General features: G+C 35.8%; 1 non-coding gene across 1 annotated transcript; it reads left to right on the forward strand.

Annotated features, from left to right (window-relative positions):
• Positions 1 to 2,222: 2,222 nt before the first annotated feature.
• TRNAP-AGG (transfer RNA proline (anticodon AGG)) lies at positions 2,223 to 2,294 on the forward strand. The gene has a single exon. It is a non-coding gene; the product is annotated as a tRNA-Pro (tRNA).
• The last annotated feature ends 17,553 nt before the right edge of the window (positions 2,295 to 19,847 follow it).

Here is a 19,847-nt window from a genome sequence, read left to right on the forward strand (position 1 = left end):
TATCCACTATTTTTTCCACATTTTTTAGTTTCCACCATTGTCTTACCCATATCATACCCGTCCACCAAAATTTAAGTAAAAAATTGCCCACATAAATTCCCTTGTTCCAATTATCCCTCAGACACCTCGTTGAATATACCAAGGGCAACGTCGAGTCCACCGTTGCCTCTTGTGAAGTCTGACCCTTCAAAATGCATGGTATAGCTTTCGTCTCCTCAAGAAGAGAAGAAATCTAACGCTTAAAAAGACGAAAGCTGGTGTAAATGTGGAAAAATAGTCAGCATAAGACACCGTTGTATTTTAACTCTCCAACATTTAAACTACGTCCTTGTTTTACAGGGCATATACTAAAGACTCATACTTTTATTATTATTATTATTTTGTTACATGGTGAAGCAAAATTTTACATTTTTAGGTTTATACCATTCTTACGACTCCAATGGCGAGTATTATTTTTTTTTTTATATTATAATTGTCCTGATTGTAACAATTAAGCTGACACTTTTTTTTAGCTTCCTTCCACAATGGAAATGCATTAACAACAGCAATAATAATGATAATAAATGACTTGAGGGTATCGCTAATTTTTTTTTTTCATTTTATGTTGTCACATAAATATTAATAAAATAAAACATTATAACGCTAGGGGTGTGCTGACAATAAAATAAAACATTATAACGCTAGTCGGAAACTTTTCACATTTGTATAACAAAATGGTCGTAACAGAGACCTTATAAGGTCTGTGGAACTGTGATTCTGGTTGCAAACAAGTCAACGACCGTAACTGGAGATTTAAGTCTTTAGAAATGCTGGTGATCGACGTTAGGACTGGACTGGTTGGGACTACCCAAGTCGCTGACTTCTGTAAACACGCATTTTTAAAACATTATATCGGTTCAGTCATACAGTATTTATTATTTGGCTGTTTTGGATTTAAGTCCGGTTATGATAAAATAATGCAGGTAAAGAGGCATGTTGTGGACACTCAATCAAAATATGGTCCATAGTCTTTACCATCTAATCGCCGAAATCAAGACAACTGCAGTCCAGTGCCCATTAGTTTACGATAAATTGTATTATGGACAATTTTAGCATGCCACAATAGTATCTATTATAAAATTCCCTCCCAGAGAAAGGACAAACGATTCTTCTTTTTTTAAATATGAGATGAGCAATGGAAACTTTGAAAACCCCGACGTGTGATTGTATTATTCATGACATTTGAGGACGAACCAGATTCACAATTATGGTCTGGTCTGCATAATATCATGGGGTCCGTATGTTCCACGTGGTCCGCATTTGCTGCTTTTTAGTTTTCTGTAAAAGAAAACTATTGGTATGACTTCGTCTGTCCGTCCGCATTTTTTCTGCCTTTAGGTTGTAAAAACTACTGAGGCTAGAGGGCTGCAAATTGGTATGTTGAATCCACCATCCAGTCATCAAACTGCAGCCCTCTAGCCTCCGTAGTTTTTATTTGATTTAAGGATAAAGTTAGCCATGATCGTGCGTCTGGTACCGCTATAGGTGCCAACAACGCAGGCATCACCGGGCCGTGGCTGAGTTTCATACAGCATTATAAGCTGTACAGAAAACTCGATTGCGCCGGAGAAACTTCGGCGCATTTTTTACTCTTTAGTAATTGCTTTCAGATCTTACCTTGACACTTTCACCATAACGCTACGTTTTATCACTCAGTATAATTTTAACTGCGATTTCAACAGAAATAGATTGAGACGCCATGTGGCCCATATTCCACATCCGTGTCCATCCCTGTGGTTTAGGTTTTAAATACGGAGTAGGTCAACATTCAGACCTAAGCACATCCTGTCTGAACATCTATACTAGTTGCTTTTAAAAGCTTCAGTTTTTATGAAGTTCGCGCGATCTGCTTGGCTATCATCTACGCCATCCCGTCACTGTCCATCAAAGATGTCTTGCAGAGACATAATGATATTAATAATAACATGACAAGTTTTTATGCAAAGATGAATCTTATAAATATATAAAAATCAGAGCAACTGATGTTTACTTCACATGTGTATTTGTTTTGAATAAATATGGTTGAAATAAGTGAGATATAAATAACAAATAATGAGAAAGTAGGGTAAATAAATCGTAAAATGCAAAAATATCTTCAGTTTGTACGAAACCTTTTTCTTGGAGTACGAAGCAAAAATCTTTGATTTGAGCTACTACAAGAATGTGCTTTCTCAATTGCATACGGCCTGATGGTCTAGGGGTATGATTCTCGCTTAGGGTGCGAGAGGTCCCGGGTTCAAATCCCGGTCAGGCCCTTCAATTATGTTTCAACGTGGAGGCAGGTAAGTAGAGAAGAACACGAAAAGTTGTTTGTTGGAAGGTGTAGGAGGTTTTGCCCCAGAATGTCCTCAGCTGAAGAGCTTTTTGGATAGTTCATTAATCTCACTAGACACCAAAAACTGATGTTTAATGCGTTTATATTTATCTCTTTAAATACTTTAGTTTTCAGTTATTTATGAATGTCAAACATTTTTGCTTCATTTTGCTTGCAGTTCAAATAGCAGAAAAAGCAAGGGATGCATTACCTTTTTATCGCTTCCCTAAGGGCATCGACAAATGGCCAAAGCGGATTCATCTGTGCAGAAGGAGAGACAATATTAATCATTCCACCCAAGGATATTTTGAATCAAGTGCGTAAAGAAGAGATTCTACGCCAAAAAAAAAAAAAAAAATCTTGAATACAATTACCTTTAATAAATATAAATTTTTACGTGTCATGCAGGTCTCATCCTGCTTTCAAGTTTGTATTGTTTACTAATGACAATTCCGACGGACTGAGACTTCTGATTTTGCCGCTTAGGGTACAGATTAAAAGACCACAGTTAGTCTCTCCACCGAAGTTAACTTAACTTGTTCTCTCTTTATCTTTGTTCTGGCGATTGTTTATTGATGTCAAACGTACGTAAGTAAGTTTCACTCAAATGTACCAAGGCATAATATTAACATCCGACTTTAGTCACTTGAACCTAGAGTGACGAAAATGTTATATCTAAATCTAACTTTCCATTTTCATGATCATGAGCATATGAAGTGTTTCTGGAATTTCTTAATAAACAATAGGAACTCAGAAGTTAACGAGATTACTACCTAAATCACGACACTGTTCGTTAAATTTCGTTCGCAATTCGGAGGAAGACGATTTTGTAAAATACAGTAACCAATGATAGCTAAAGAGAATTGTGCATAAATTGTGCATAAACCGAGTAAACCAATAATGACAATAACAACTAAATGCCTGAACAGTTTAAAATAAATTTCCAGCCCGTGTAATTTTGACCCTAGCTGTTAATGTTCAGGTTCGGGTTGGAGGCTTTGCCTTTGCAACGGAGCCTCAGATGTTCGTGTGGATTTTTTCTAGTTTTGGAGATTGATTTGCTTTTGCCTTTTGCTCCACATGTCATAAGATTTCTTTTATTTTTTTCTTTTCAATGTCATCTTTTTATTGGGGTTTCTACCATTTTCATTCTTTTTCTTATACGTCCATGGTTATCTTTTTCATCATCTCTCTCTCTCTCTTTTTTTTTTTTTTGCTTAAGGTACTGTTTATATATTGCCTCTTCTCATTTGCCGGCCTTGTGCTCCAGTTGTTATAGTTACGGCTTATGTAAATTAAAGAAAACGATACTTCTTCATGAAAGAAAATGTTCCTAAAGCTCATTGAGAACGCTTATAAATTAATTCCTTTAAAATATCTCGCCCATGGAACTTTCTTCATTCTTTGATATTTCCAGAGCAAAGCACAGCGGAAATGGTGTAAACAGAATTTTACTGTGGAATAATGCCTATCAATTTAAGGCCATTGGAAGAGACCCAAAAGGTCCCTTTTCCCTAAAAGCTACAATCTTTCTTAAAAATTTAATCAGTTGTTGCCAATCACAATGTCCATCCTTTAAGTAAAAATTTTAATGAAAATTCTACAGACAAATTTTCTGCAATACTGCTTTAAACGGACAAATAGAAAAACCCTGAATTAATTTTTTTTTTTCTGGAGCAAAGGCTTTTTTTTTTTTAGAATAAAGGTCAAATGGCACGAGCAACCTACTACCATTCTCCAACTTAGGTAAAATAAAAATAAAAAATAAATAAAGATAAGAAAGATATCGCGATGAGGTTAAGCCAGGCTGGAGGCGAGTGATTTAACTCTTAAATGAAGAATAGTTCTTTTGTGTATCCTGGTTTCGGGTAAGAGCAAACATACTTTGAGCACGAAGAGAATTTTGCAGTTCCGCACCAGCATGAAAGAAACATTCACTGAACCGTGTCATCCGAGTATCCATCTGAGTCACTTTTACAATTTAGGTAGCAAATACTGAGGCAATGAGGTCCAGTTCTGAAACAAGACGCTTTTGTATTTACTAACAACACATTTACTTATATACCAGGACAGTCTTCTTTTATGGAACTAATCTTATTTAACCTATTTGGAACAAGAGCGCTAAGATCGTGCTTTGGTTTTACTAGATTGGTCATTCAATTCTTAGTTGTCTTTATTTGTTAAATATCCTCTCCTTGCTCCTTTTTCTATCAATTAAATAACAGTAGCCACTACTTGGGTTCACATGAATTCTAGATTAAAATATACCCTATATATAATTTTATGATAATCAATCTAAATAATGAAAACATGGTTTAAAAGTACTGTAATGCGAAAATCGTAACAAGGTTAACTACAATTTTTCAGAACCATCAGGTCATCATTGCAAAATGGTTCGTTATACAGCCTGCTTTTGAGGGGGGTGGCGATAAATAACTGGGGCCAACGTGACCGAAGTTTCTTTCTTGATACAAATTGGCCAGTTAAATTAAATTGAAACGGGGGAGGGGGTGGGGGTGAGAAGTATGAACTTCCGCCAGTCAAGATGAACGTCTATATCTAGTTGTAGATAAATACCGTAAACTCAAAAACATCCAAACTATAAATGGCATTGCACTGTTGGATATAAGAAAAATAAAAATAATAATCACTCTTCGGATCTTTCCTAGATAGTGACCCCAAGGATTTTCGGGGGTCGTTGTCTAGGATTAATATTTATTGGGGGTCATTATCTCTATGATATTTACAGTGTTTTGTTATGTTTTTACGGTATTCCCTAACAGTCTTGTATTAAACACGCCGCAAAGGTGGAGACATACCGGGTTAAAACCCTTGGGGGTCACTATCTAGGAAAGATCCCACTCTTCTACAGACTTGAGTATTTTCTATACAGGAGAATAACTAAATGACTCGCCTTTCATTCGTTAACCGGCAAAGCAACGACTATGATAACCAACTCACAATTTACGTCAATCTTTAAATCAAGTCATGACACTGTTTCTGATTAATTTAGTGGCTATACAGCTTGACTCTGAAGACTTCAAGCCATCGAAGTGATAAAGCAAAGTTGTTCACGATATGGATTTCACTACCACTGCGTTAATTAGGATTACTTGTGATATTAAGGCTATTAGACATTTTACTTTGCAAAGTACCAAGTGCTTCGAGTGACAGGTCAACTGCTGGCGAATCCAAGTCATCAATCCAGCATAAAGTATAGTCATATTGATGTACCTCTACGTGAAGTGTTCAAGACTGACTTCACGACATGTCATAGTAGGGATTAGGCTTACTTATCCTTTATAGTATCAGTCTGTTGCCGACGAATGATCTAGCCTTCTGGTGTGTGTGTGTGTGTGTGTGTGTGTGTGTGTGTGTGTGTGTGTGTGTGTGTGTGTGTGTGAGAGAGAGAGAGAGAGAGAGAGAGAGAGAGAGAGAGAGAGAGAGCAGAATTAATTTATAGAGTGGATTAATTAAAACAATAAAGCATTGTGGAAAGACACGGCAGAAGAAAGAAGAGGGGACGTTACAAAAGAGAGAAGCTTCTGGAAAAGAGCAAGAGAAACCGGGGAAAAGATGAAATGTCAAAAATGGGAAATTTCCTAAGAAGAAAAGGGGAAACAACAGGAAGACTAAAACTCTGCAGAGAGAAATAGGGAAGAACAGTAAAATGAGAACATGCTTAACGAATGTAGTTCTCATCACAATACTGAAAGAAAAATAATGGCAAAATGAGTGATTTTGGTCGAAAGAGGAGGCAAGGATTGGTAAATGTCTTGCTCTCTAAGTCTTAGTTATTCTTGATAATAAGTTGCCACAGAGGAGGGGGAAAAAGTACACCTTAATTTAACCAGACCACTGAGCTGATTAACAGCTCTCCTAGTGAGGGCTGGCCCAAAGGATTAGACTTATTTTACGTGGCTAAGAACCAATTGGTTACCTATCAACGGGACCTACAGCTTATTGTGGAATCCGAACCACATTATACCGAGAAATTAATTTCTATCACCAGAAATAAATTCCTCTAATTCTTCATTGGCCGGCCGGAGAATCGAACGCGGGCATAGGAGAGTGCTATCCGAAAACGATATCGACACATCCAATGAGGAACTCAGAAGGGGGAAAGGCACAGATATAGACCAAATGGTTGTGGTGGTTGCTGCCCTGCTTCCGTAACCAGTAACGCCCTGTTTATTGAGATGTAAAACATTACGCATGTTATTATGCAAGATGCTTTTGTATGAATCTCTTAACATAACTCTGAGGCTGCTGAGTCGTTAGTAAAAGCTATTGGGCTTTAGGTCTTTGGAATGGCCTGTACTTTTATGTACTCTTTTAAAGTTTCCGGTGGAAGGGGTCCGATATGTTTGCAGTCGTTAGGTATCTAACTTGAATGTCATGTCCAAAAGAAATTTGGAGTTTCTTTTATTATTATTATTATTATTATTATTATTATTATTATTATTATTATTATTATTATTATTATTATTATTTTTGTCTATCACAGTCATCCTATTATTATTATTATTTTATTATTATTATTATTATTATTATTATTATTATTATTCCAGTAGATGAAACTATTCACATGAAACAAGCACACCAAAGGGGCCATTTGAAATTCAAGCTTCTTAAGAATGTTAGTTTCAACCTTGCAGATCCCACACTGCAGCAGTAACTGATCATGATACAGAGCCAGTGATTTTCATCATGACGAATCAATGCCACGACACTAACCACTAAACCAGCGGACCAGCTGGTTAATTAAGGGTAATAACGATGATAGATAAATAAATAAAAAATAACAACTAGTTGGAACAGGACACGAAATAGAAAGTAGAATAATTTAAGTATTATTGAATATGTCGACTCTGACGACCATGAAATATACCACATGAAACTGGGACAAAGTGAAAAATATGTTGACCTGATGCAGAAACAAAATTGTGGTCCTGAGGGCAAACCCTTGAATGCGGAATCTCAAGAAAATTTCTGATGGATAGACAGAAAACGAGACTATTTTACAATGCCAGAAAAATTTGATGTCCACAAGTTCAAACAGTCCAGACAAAAGACTTGCAGGAGAAGAATGAGGACAATAAACAGGCGAGATTAAAACTATTGTAAAGGAAATGAATCTCAAGAAAATTTCTGATGGATAGACAGAAAACGAGACTATTTTACAATGCCAGAAAAATTTGATGTCCACAAGTTCAAACAGTCCAGACAAAAGACTTGCAGGAGAAGAATGAGGACAATGAGATTAAAAATTTAAAGGAAATGAATCTCAAGAAAATTTCTGATGGATAGACAGAAAATAGACTATTTTACAATGCCAGAAAAAAAATAAGTTCAAACAGTCCAGACAAAAGACTTGGAGAAGAATGAGGACAATAAAGAGATTAAAACTATTGTAAAGAAATGAATCTCAAGAAAATTTCTGATGGATAGACAGAAAACGAGACTATTTTACAATGCCAGAAAAATTTGATGTCCACAAGTTCAAACAGTCCAGACAAAAGACTTGCAGGAGAAGAATGAGGACAATAAACAGGCGAGATTAAAACTATTGTAAAGGAAATGAATCTCAAGAAAATTTCTGATGGATAGACAGAAAACGAGAAACAATGCCAGAAAAATTTGATGTCCACAAGTTCAAACAGTCCAGACAAAAGACTTGCAGGAGAAGAATGAGGACAATAAACAGGAGATTAAAACGAAATGAATCTCAAGAAAATTTCTGATGGATAGACAGAAAACGAGACTATTTTACAATGCCAGAAAAATTTGATGTCCACAAGTTCAAACAGTCCAGACAAAAGACTTGCAGGAGAAGAATGAGGACAATAAACAGGCAAGATTAAAACTATTGTAAAGGAAATGAATAAAGAAACAGAAAACCATAGTTCAAGGAGAAGAACGGTGAGTGAAATACTCTTGTTTTCCTGATGACTAAAAAAAAAAAAAAATACAAACCGTCTCCTTATTTTTTGCAATTTTTGAACAAACGGTGTTTATCATTAAATGAAAGAATAATTTTACTTTGGAATACAATGGCACATAAGAAGAATGACATGAAGTAAATGATATTGATTAAACAGAAAGGAGCGAAAGAGAGTGATATATATTACCAACAAAGATACATTTAGTGATTTGCGGTTCATTAGGAAAACCTGGAAGAGTAAAGAAACACCAAAGACCTAATGATTCCAGCGGTGGGGGGGTTTGGCGTTGCAACGTAATATCTCAAAGTGACATAACACAACTCAGGTCTATTTACCTTGCATGAGCTTCCGCAGTATTATGGAGTGTGCCTAACTAAATACTGCTGGTGAATATGTCGCTTTGATAATTTTGCACAACGGGAGGAGCGTAATCCTGCAGTGGCAGAACACATATAAACCTCCTACGCTTATTTAGAGTAACGTTAACCATTTCTAGAATTCCCCAAGACATTTGGATAAAGCAATGCCACCATTAAAGCCTCAAGATGAAATAGTCTTCTGGTCGCATTGGTATAAGATTTCAGCGCAAATTGCAGCAGAACACCATTAAGACTCAGAGGAAATTAATTAAGAAATTCTCCCGTCCAGCTGGAGTCGTATCCACAAAGAGGTCAGAGACGCAAACTCAAACTTAAATTCTGTAGGATGCATTCCAAAGCTTGGTTTTAATATACATAGATTTCCATTATATTCGTTGAATATTGCCCAAGAAAAGTAATGTAATAATTTTATTCACTGAATATTGCCCAAGAAAAGCAATGTTGTGATAATTTTATTGACTGAATATTGCCCAGAAAAGTAATGTAATAATTTTATTCACTGAATATTGCCCAAGAAAAGCAATTTTGTGATAATTTTATTCGTTGAATATTGCCCAAGAAAAGTAATGTAATAATTTTATTCACTGAACATTGCCCAAGAAAAGCAATTTTGTAATAATTTTATTCACTGAATATTGCCCAAGAAAAGCAATGTTGTAATAATTTTATTGACTGAATATTGCCCAGAAAAGTAATGTTGTAATTATTTTTTTCACTGAATATTTCCCAAGAAAAGCAACTTCTGTAATCATTTTATTCACTAAATATTGCCCGACAAAAGCAATTTTTGCAATCATTTTATTCACTGAATATTGCCCGAGAAAAGTAATGCAATAATTTTATTCACTGAATATTGCCCGAGAAAAGCAATGTTGTAAAAATTTTAGTCACTGAATATTACCCAAGAAAAAAATTGTTGTAATCATTTTAGTTACTGAATATTGCCCGAGAAAAGAAATTTTGTAATAGGTCGTTACTGAACAGTTTGACGGAAAGGATACTTGTGGTTTCCTTTTACGCTTTACCTCTTTGATTATGTAACTAATTTGGCATACGGATACCTTAAGGTCTCTTATATTTGTGTGTGTATTAACACTGACTGAACTTTTGTAAAACGACAATGGGAAATCTATTATTCTACTTAATTTTTTCCTATATTAACCTTATATGATAATACAATAATTTCCATTTTCGGGATTCTATGGTCATTCAAAATATTAGACAGTCACATAAACCACAAAATATCCTAACCTCATATTCTCTTACATATGCCCACAAAAGGTAAGCTAAAATGAAAGTGAGAATTACTGCATTTATTACTTCTTTAGTCTCTCTCTCTCTCTCTCTGTGTACGTACTTTAAGCACGTACAAGATGTTCCTTTTCGCTCTTTACAGGCGTACGTTCACGTACACAAATGCGAGTATAATCACTTTTTATTTAACTTTTATTATCAATTTGGCCCGTGCCTCGTTCACCCAATGAAAAAAGAAAAAGGTAGTTCCCACAGGACTAAACTTCCAGCCACATAAAAAAAAAAAAAATTGTGGTACCTAGCCTTGCTACTGCACGTCCCTAAGGAAACATAATTTGAAGCGGAACATCTTTAAGTGTCCCTTGACATTTGACCTTTCTTTAGGTAATAGACTCGCACCTTTGACGTGACCTCCTGTTTGTTTAAGCTGGTCTTAAATATTCACTACATAATTGTAAGGCAGGCGATATTTGTTTCCCTGCTACTGACGGAATTTTTCGAATACAGAATTCAGAGAATGAAAGTGTGGCGAGCTTCCCTTTTATTTCCGGCACCATAGAACATTATTATACAAGCAAAGGTAATCATGCACTCAGTTTACGACTAGTTTTGCTGCAGGAGACATTCACCGGTTACAGGGACAACGATTTTATGCAAACGATCAGTGTCATTACTTCTAAAGTTATCTATGACGAATATACAACGTTTATTGCTGTGTTCAATTTTTGCAATATACCCTCACAAAACAACATTCATACATGCCCATGAATTGAATTGAAATGAATAGAGAATTTAGGCCAAAGGCCAAGCACTGGGCCCTATGAGGTCATTCAGCGCTGAAACGGAAATTGACAGTAAAAGTTTGAAAGTTGTAACAGGAGGAAAACATCGCAGTTGCGCTATGAATCGATTGTTAGGAGAGGTTGGAAAGTAAGATGGAAGAAAGAGAATATGAGAGGAGGTAAAGTAAAAGGAACGAAAGGGGTTGCAGGTAGGGGTCGAAGGAACGCTGCAAAGAACCTTAGCCTAAGTAATGCCTTCAGTGGGCCGCGTGAGGTGCACTGACGGCAGTACCACCCTACCGGGGAACCGCTGTCACAAATCACAGCCATAAAAAAAAAAATTAAAAACATCATGCGGCGCTCATTCGAGTCTTCTGTACAGCGTATATATAATTATCTGTAGATCATCTTTCGGCGGTCTATACTCATGAGCCGGCCGGCCCAGAATCTTTAAATGTCATATATCGTTGCCAGATGCACGGTGGTCTCTTATAAATAAAATAAAAACTGTCGAGGATAGAGGGCTGCAATTTGGTATGTTTGATGACCGGAGGGCAGATGATCAACATATAATTTGTAGTCCTATCCACGGTTTTAAGAGAAAAAGTGCTGAACAGAAAAAGTGCAGACAGAATAAAATGCGGACTCACAGACTTGCCGGCACAATAGTTTTCTTTTACAGAAAACTAAAATGACGACTATAGTTTGTGAATCAGACCAGCTATAGGCAGAATGGAGATAAAATAGATTTTTATATCCACTCGGAAATAGAAATTAAGACTTTAATCGGATGTCACTATTAACAACACTCTCACCCATGTATATGTATATATATATATATATATATATATATATATATATATATATATATATATATATATATATATATATATATATATATATATATATACAGCCTGGTTGAACTGATTGCTCTGTCTAAACTAGCATCATAGTTAGCTAGGTTTTGACGTTTAGGTTTGAAGGAGTTGAGGTTTAACGGAGATGGCTGGATTGAGTTTGGTTTAGGGCAAATTAGTGTATGCTGATTCGTATCACAACTACCAGTGAAATCTCCATACAAACAAGTAAAAAATGCGCCGAAGTTTCTTCGGCGCAATCGAGTTTTATGTACAGCGTATAATGCTGTATGAAACTCTCTGCCACGGCCCATGAAACTCTCAGCTGCGGCCCATTAAACTTTCAGCCACGGTAAGGTGGTGGCCTGTGTTGTTGGCAGCTATAGCAGTGCCAGACGCACGATCATGGCTAACTTTAACCTTAAATAAAATAGAAACTACTGAGGCTAGAGGCCTGCAATTTGGTACGTTTGGTGACTGGAGGGTGGATGATCAACATACCAATTTGCAGCCCTCTAGCCTCAGTGGTTTTTAAGATCTGATGGCGGACAGAAAAAGTGCGGACAGAAAAAATGCGGACAGAAAAGAGTGCAGACGGACAGACAAAACCATCTCAATAGTTTTCTTTTGCAGAAAACTAAAAACTAGGTGACTCTTTCTGAGCGTTGAAGGCTGTTGGGGACCGAAGCAATTCATGACCTTCATAAATACTCCCACTGTCTGAATTTAAGCCTCATGCCCGCCTCCTTTCTTCACTTTCTTCAAAGAGAACCTTCGTCATTCCTTCTCCCTCCCTTCCCTCGCATTTTCCTCCTCTTTTCACAGAGCCCAATAAATTGTCATGTATCCTGAAAGTTACTCCATTCTTCTTCAGCTCTGGAAAGCTGTAGATCTCTCCTGTCTCTAGTCTTTTGTCCTCAGTCGCGTCTCGCTTTTCTCTGTTTCCATTCAAGAGAAGAGAACCAGTCGAGAAGGAACGATAATTTTAGGGACTGGGGATATCACGAAATGCTTAGGTTTGAGGTTTAAGATTCGCTGTTCAATTTATTTTACATTTTTGTTTTACTTCTAAATGTATTGATTTTATTAATTTTACCAGTTCACTGCACGCGAAGCAAATACATGTGTTATCTAATCATTACAAGACACGTAGGTTAACAAAAATTAGTCCCAGACATGCTTCAGGTATGTGCTTCTTAACGCTCAGTAGAGTTCATTAATAATTTAACTCTCTAACCACACAAGATTTATTTATATTTCTTTCAAAAACACTTAGTCCTATGCTCTTATGAGAGAGAGAGAGAGAGAGAGAGAGAGAGAGAGAGAGAGAGAGAGAGAGAGAATTTTAATTTTAAGACTACGCATCTGAATTTGATGTGTTATTGATTGCCAATTTTGTATTTGTTAATTAAAATTTTGTATTTGTCAATTAAAGTTTTGATTTTGTAAATTAAAGTTTTGATTTTTTTAAAAAGTTAATTAAAATTTTTATTTGTCAATTAAAGTTTTGATTTTGTAAATTAAAATTTTTATTTGTTAATTAAAATTTTGTATTTGTCAATTAAAGTTTTGATTTTGTAAATTAAAATTTTGTATTTGTTAATTAAAATTTTGAGTTTGTTAATTAAAATTTTGTATTTGATAATTAAAATTTTGAGTTTGCTAATTGAAATTTTTTATTTGTTAATTAAAATTTTGATTTTGTTAACTAAAACTTTGTAATTGTTAATTAAAATTTTGTATTTGTTAATTAAAATTTTGATTTTGTTAATTAAAATGTTGTAGTTGTTAATAAAAATTTTTTATTTGTTAATTAATGCTGTTATACTGGTGACCATGGCACTTCAATTTTCGAGAGCCTTTTAGAGATTCGTAAATCTTGGATTTATTGGGTCAATTTGACAAAGTTTGCATTTATGCACGAAATTGTAAGTAGGATATATGAATAACGTGATTTCCCAGAATGCCCCATTCAAATACGATGTCCAATGCTTGAATTTATACATAAACCTATTAAAGAAAAATTGCATTCTGAACTCTGAAAGAATGGTAGAGAGATGGGAAGGTTGTGTCTTAAACGGAAAAAGTAGAGGAAGTTAAAAATGCAAAAATTCTGATGTTTCTCTTTTGGAAATTAATTGATATTTAAAGAATGAGATACGATATTCCGAGCAAAAAAAAAAAACCTTTACATTCTACTATACACGAGGTCAGTTTTGCCAGTTAGGTTAAATATATAAATCAAGGATGAGGAGACTTTATTCGACTTACTTTCACGTATCCCACAGCTTAATTTGTCCTTAGTAAATCATATTTACCCCACTATCATTTTCTATCTATGGAGCCTAAGTGGCGAACCACGTCAGTCATTATATATAAAGTCAACATATGAACTGTCGCATCATCCTAATCCTATGGATCAGAGTGCACTAAACATACTTAATTATATATATATATATATATATATATATATATATATATATATATATATATATATATATATATATATATATATATATATATATATATATATATATATATATATATATATATATATATATATATATATATATATATATATATATATATATACATATACTGTATATATATACATATATATGTATGTTTAGTACACTCTGATCCATAGGATGATGCGACAGTTCATATGTTGAATTTATATGTAATGACTGACGTGGTTCTCCACTTAGACTCCATAGATAGAAAATGATAACGGGATATACATGTATATATATATATATATATATATATATATATATATATATATATATATATATATATATATATATATATATGTGTGTGTGTGTGTGTGTGTGTGTATGTATATATATATACATACATACATACATACATTATATATATACAGACAGTATAACGACGACTTGTCCAACCTTATCATTATGTCACTTTAGGGGTAAAATACTTTGCAGTTGCAACTTTCCTCACGGACGCTTAGCTTAACCCCAGCTCAGCAGAATGCCAATACTTAAGCAAAAGAAATTGCCCGAACCGGGAAAACATTCATTACTGAGTAACGAGAGGTTAGCATCGATCCGGGGAATGTATGCCGTAAAGTAACACGAGTCCACGGGGAAATTCTGTAATGCTTTCACAAGCAGAAGGCAGATAAGACTATCCAGCCAGAAGCCCTTAATGGTGTAGGAAGAGGGAGCAAAGAAAAATGTTATGGGAACCGGCGTTTTTTCTTGTTTATTTAACGGTTAAAGGTAACAGATTTTAAACCTCTCTTATTCCTAAACGTGGGTGATTTTCTCAAAATGTTGTCTTCTTAAAATCAACGGAGAAGACTATGAGGAGTAAAATGCGGAGTACGTCTGCTCTTATAATAGATGGCGAACTGTAACAGAATGAATACCACAAATCCTAGGTCGTCCTTTGGAAGAAATAGTAAAAATCATATTCTCAAGAAAACAACAACTAAACATGACCCAAATATTACAGTGTGGGAAACTTACTGAGAAATAGAGCAGGAAAAATAAATTTTCACTAAAAATGTCTGAATACCTTTCCACAGATGCAAGGGCATACACAAAAGGCAATACTTCCTCTTTCATACCCAGGCCAGCGTAAATGAGTGCCCAATATTCAAAATTATGAGAAAGAACTGTTTGTCCTATAGAAAGATCGACGGCTTGACAACAGAGATGTCTTCATGGTTTAGTGCAGTGGACCAGTTTATAAAATTGTATTTCTTATCTTCTTTTACTTTATATCATTAAGTGGGATGTCTAAGAGGGATTGAGAGATTTAAATTAATCCATTCTGTAGCCACTGGGGGAGGGCAGTCAGGATGGATTGAGAAAGTATAAAAAGCTTAGAAGGAAAAGACTGGGTTAAGAAGAAGACGCTTTCCTGATAATCCACCAAGCAAATTTTGCTTTCTCGTTAGCCAGTCTCTTTAGGCTCTGCTCACACGAGTGTTAGCTATCTTCATAGAAACAATAACAATAATGATATAAACAATAACAATAATTGATAAGGCTTATCAATTATGCTGACATAGCCAGTCTCTTTCCTCCCGAGTGTTGCTATCTTCATAAAAACAATAACAATAATAATATAAACAATAACAATATATATCAATATATATATATATATATATATATATATATATATATATATATATATATATATATATATATATATATATATATATATATTTGAAATTGAGAACGGACCTATCTCTCATTCCTTTCAAATTTTGGCATTTACTATCTTGTTCATAATATCTTTCACGTTTGGGCAGTCAGAACAACCTCTTTGCCGGCTTCCAGAGAGAATAATGATTTTCATGTATATCTGTCATGGCAGAATCTACAGCTGCACATAATTTGGTTCGGATTCCACAATAAGCTGTAGGTCCCGTTGCTAGGTAACCAGTTGGTTCTTAGCCACGTGAAATAAATTTAATCCTTCCGGCCAGCCCTAGGAGAGCTGTTAATCAGCTCAGTGGTCTGGTTAAACTAAGATATACTTAACTTTAAAACTTAACTTGTTTATGTGGCCGCTGACGGAGGCTGTCCTAATTAAAGGAGACTGGAAATACCTTGATGTCTACTGACAAAGGTCGTAGCGTAATGGTAGCGGTTTAATAGCTTGCATGCAAGCTATTAGCAGTTATGCTCGACGGAGCCATTTATTCACGTGTCCAGTGTTTTCTCGCTTGACCCTCTGGTCGAACAAAGGACGATTCCTCATGGTCCATGTTTTCACCAATTGTCTTGATGAGTGTCCAACTTTTTTGCATATGCTTGACCACGGCGAGGTCTTTTATTTTTATTTTTACTATTTGATTAAATCTAGTGACTTTCAATCAAAGAAATGAGTTTATGTGTGTAGTCATAAAACGGTTGTAATTTACATTCGTGCAAAATACTGATGAAGACAAGAGAAATAAGAACAAGTAAAAGATGCGCCGAAGTTTCTTCGGCGCAATCGAGTTTTCTTCACAGCGTATAATGCTGTATGAAAGTCTCAACCACGGCTCGGTTGTAGCTAGTGTGGTTGGCACCTATAGCGGTGTCAGACGCACGATCATGGCTAAATTTAACCTTAAATCAAATAAAAACTACTGAGGCTAGAGGGCTGCAATGTGGTATGTTTGATGATTGGAGAGTGGACGATCAACATGCCAATTTGCAGCCCTCTATCCTTGGTCATTTTTAAGATCTTAGGGCGGACGGAAAAAGTGCGGATGGATGGACAAACAGCCATCTCAGTATTTTTCTTTTACAGAAAACTGAAAACTGCGTCCATCAACCTACGTAGGTCCGCTGCGAAAGGCATGAGATTTCCAATGAAATTTATTCAAGCTGAAACTCCTGAACTTTAGGTAAGGTGCTTTGGCAATTCTGTTGAAATCCTTTCACAGCAGAGTAAGAGGCAACAAATTAGTGACCGGATACAACGACGCTATTAGAAGAAGGCAGTTCAGGACAATGACCCGTAACGTTCTAAAGTCATTCAAGACGCGGCATATTGCGACTAATAACGCCAATTACGAAGGATTAATGGCTTCCAAAGAAACGAACTCGTTAGAGATGGAATACGCGTCACTGATATATAACCATTATCCTTCTGCATCACGGTCACACGCACGCACAACTTCCTGACATGTCAAGAGCTGGCTGTGAATTTGTTTCAGGACAGAAAACATTACCCGTTACAAGGTTAGTTCAGACCCCTTGGCGACATGTTCGTCAGTTGGATCTGCCTCTGCTAAAACGGGAGTCCATCGGATTCGCTTCTGTAATTAAACGACTATTGCAGGCGGCCCCCACCCTTTGCAGCTCTCCAATTCCTGACAAGTTTTAGTGAAAGAGGCAAAACAAGATTTAACCTTGAATTGCAAAGGCAACCTGTATGACAAGGATTCAACTATTCCCTTTGCTGGGGAGTCCCAGAGGACTGAACCGGATGAACACCGGATTTCATCAGGCTAATTTCATGAAATGGACGTCTGAAAACAGGAGAGAGAGAGAGAGAGAGAGAGAGAGAGAGAGAGAGAGAGAGAGAGAGAGAGAGGTCATTTGTTGCACAGTAATGAATCACGGTTTTCAAACTAATAACCTGCAACATTTTGGGACAGATTTGATGTTCTAGGAAAATAGCTGAGAGGGAGGCTAAAGGACGGACTGAATTTCTGTTGATATTTACTAGATGCCAGCCAACGAACACCCTCCCCAACCCCACACACATGAGAGAGAGAGAGAGAGAGAGAGAGAGAGAGAGAGAGAGAGAGAGAGAGAGAGAGAGATAGCATTAATATAAGGTGCCATTAGCAAATGTCGCATTAGAGTCATAGGCAAGAAGTAGATGCAGTAGGATTTTTAGACAAATCCATTTTCACGTCAAAATTCACGTAAACTTTACTCAGGAGTTAGAAAAGAAAGAAAAAATCGGAGGAGGAGAAAATATTCCCTTTCACTCGAGTAAAACTGGATTTTATAGTTGCTTCTAACGAAATGTCGTGCATAATTTGTAGCACTGAAATGCGGAAGCTAAGCTTTCTTTTAAACTGGAATGGAGTAAACCACGCCCGCATTCAAAAATAAAAGAGGAAATGGAGGAAATTTTATTTACATTTAATCTGGACCTCACAAGGAAAAATCGAGAAACTTTCATTTGCATTTAATCTGGATCCCAGAAGGAAAAAAAAAATTTCAAATTTAATCATAGGAAAAACTGAATTTCATTTCATTTGGATCCCACAAGGAAAATTTCTTCATTCCACAACGAAAAATCAAGTCTCTCTCTCTCTCTCTAATTTCTTCATTCTCTCTCTCTCTCTCTCTCTCTCTCTCTCTCTCTCTCTCTCCCCTTTTCTTGTAATCCCATATAGATGAGGAAATACAGGTCAGAACTTACAAGTCATAACAGCGGCAAATGGAACAGATAAAAGTTGAAATGGAAGTAGTAAAGGATTACCTCGTATTACTTCGCTTTCCCACAAGATGTCTGCCACAGAACTAGACGGCGCGAGTTTTCAGAATTCTATAAAAAGAGAGGAATGCAAAAATATCCCCGAATCATTAGCAGCCAACGAAAATGTTCAAATTCTCCGTCGTCCTAAAAAAAAAAAAAATAATAATAATTTTCAGGAAATTTTTTTCGAAGGTACGAACATGACATGGTGAGAACGAGAGATCTGTGAAATAATTGATAAAAGCTTAGTTGCAATTAGTTTTTCCTAATGGAAGTCGACAGCCAGGAATAAATATCTGGAAATTTAGAAATTGGATAAAGTTAATTCCAAGACTCTGTTGGCTAATTAGTGTACTACTGTTAAACATTTTTGACGTTCAGCTTATCACTTCTTACTTTTTACATGTCAAATGCATATCACGTATTTCAGTCTATGTAAAAGACTGAATAAATTATTTTTTTTCCACACCAGGGAAAGCAAACAGAAAGAAACGACAAGTGTAGAACGAGCGAATGATCTATTCGAAAATTTTTAATGGTGCAGCAATTGAATGGTTGTTGAGCGTTGTTGATAACTGTTTAATGAGGAGGGACTCGAGAATGGCTAATGGCCGGTTATCCGTCGCCTGAGATAGGATTCTGAAATCACTGTACAGAATATTGAGTTTAGATTTAACCGTACGGTTGCGTAATGCCGAGAATTCCTTCCTGGATAAAACTAATCCCGTCCGATGACTGACATCCGACGACAATCGATAAAAACCTTCAACAACCGACAGGAATTACCCACATACGTCCCCAAATTACATTTGGGATAAGTAAATAAATATACTGTTCAAGATCGCATCAATTCCGGTAGGATATCTTTGAACTTGAAAAGACTGCTTTTTTTTAAGGGGCTTTTTGAGAACAGAATTAAATTTAACGTATGGATACAGACTGCTAAGAACGATTGTGAGTTGTATGTTGAGCAAAAAGTCAAAGTTATACACATTTCTTTTTTAGGTGGGATGGATAACAATTTCTACTAAATTAGCTTTGCAAGAAAGTTGTCTTCATGAAATCTGACCCAATTTCGTGATAAATTATAAGCCCTACATGATGAAGTCTTACATACATTAAGTTTAAAAACCAATGGACAGAAGCTAGAAGCAAAATCGTACCCAAACCAGCAAAAGTCTTCTTTCTGAAAACACCCGTTAAAAAATTATTACTCTGCGAAATTGGTATGTCGGAAACTGGCAGTTCATTATCCGATTCCAAGTCCATAGTAAAACTAATGTTCGAATAAAAGGAGTTTATACACACACACA

This window comes from Macrobrachium rosenbergii, chromosome 48, assembly GCF_040412425.1.
Source record: "Macrobrachium rosenbergii isolate ZJJX-2024 chromosome 48, ASM4041242v1, whole genome shotgun sequence".
Classification (NCBI taxonomy): Eukaryota; Metazoa; Arthropoda; class Malacostraca; order Decapoda; family Palaemonidae; genus Macrobrachium; species Macrobrachium rosenbergii.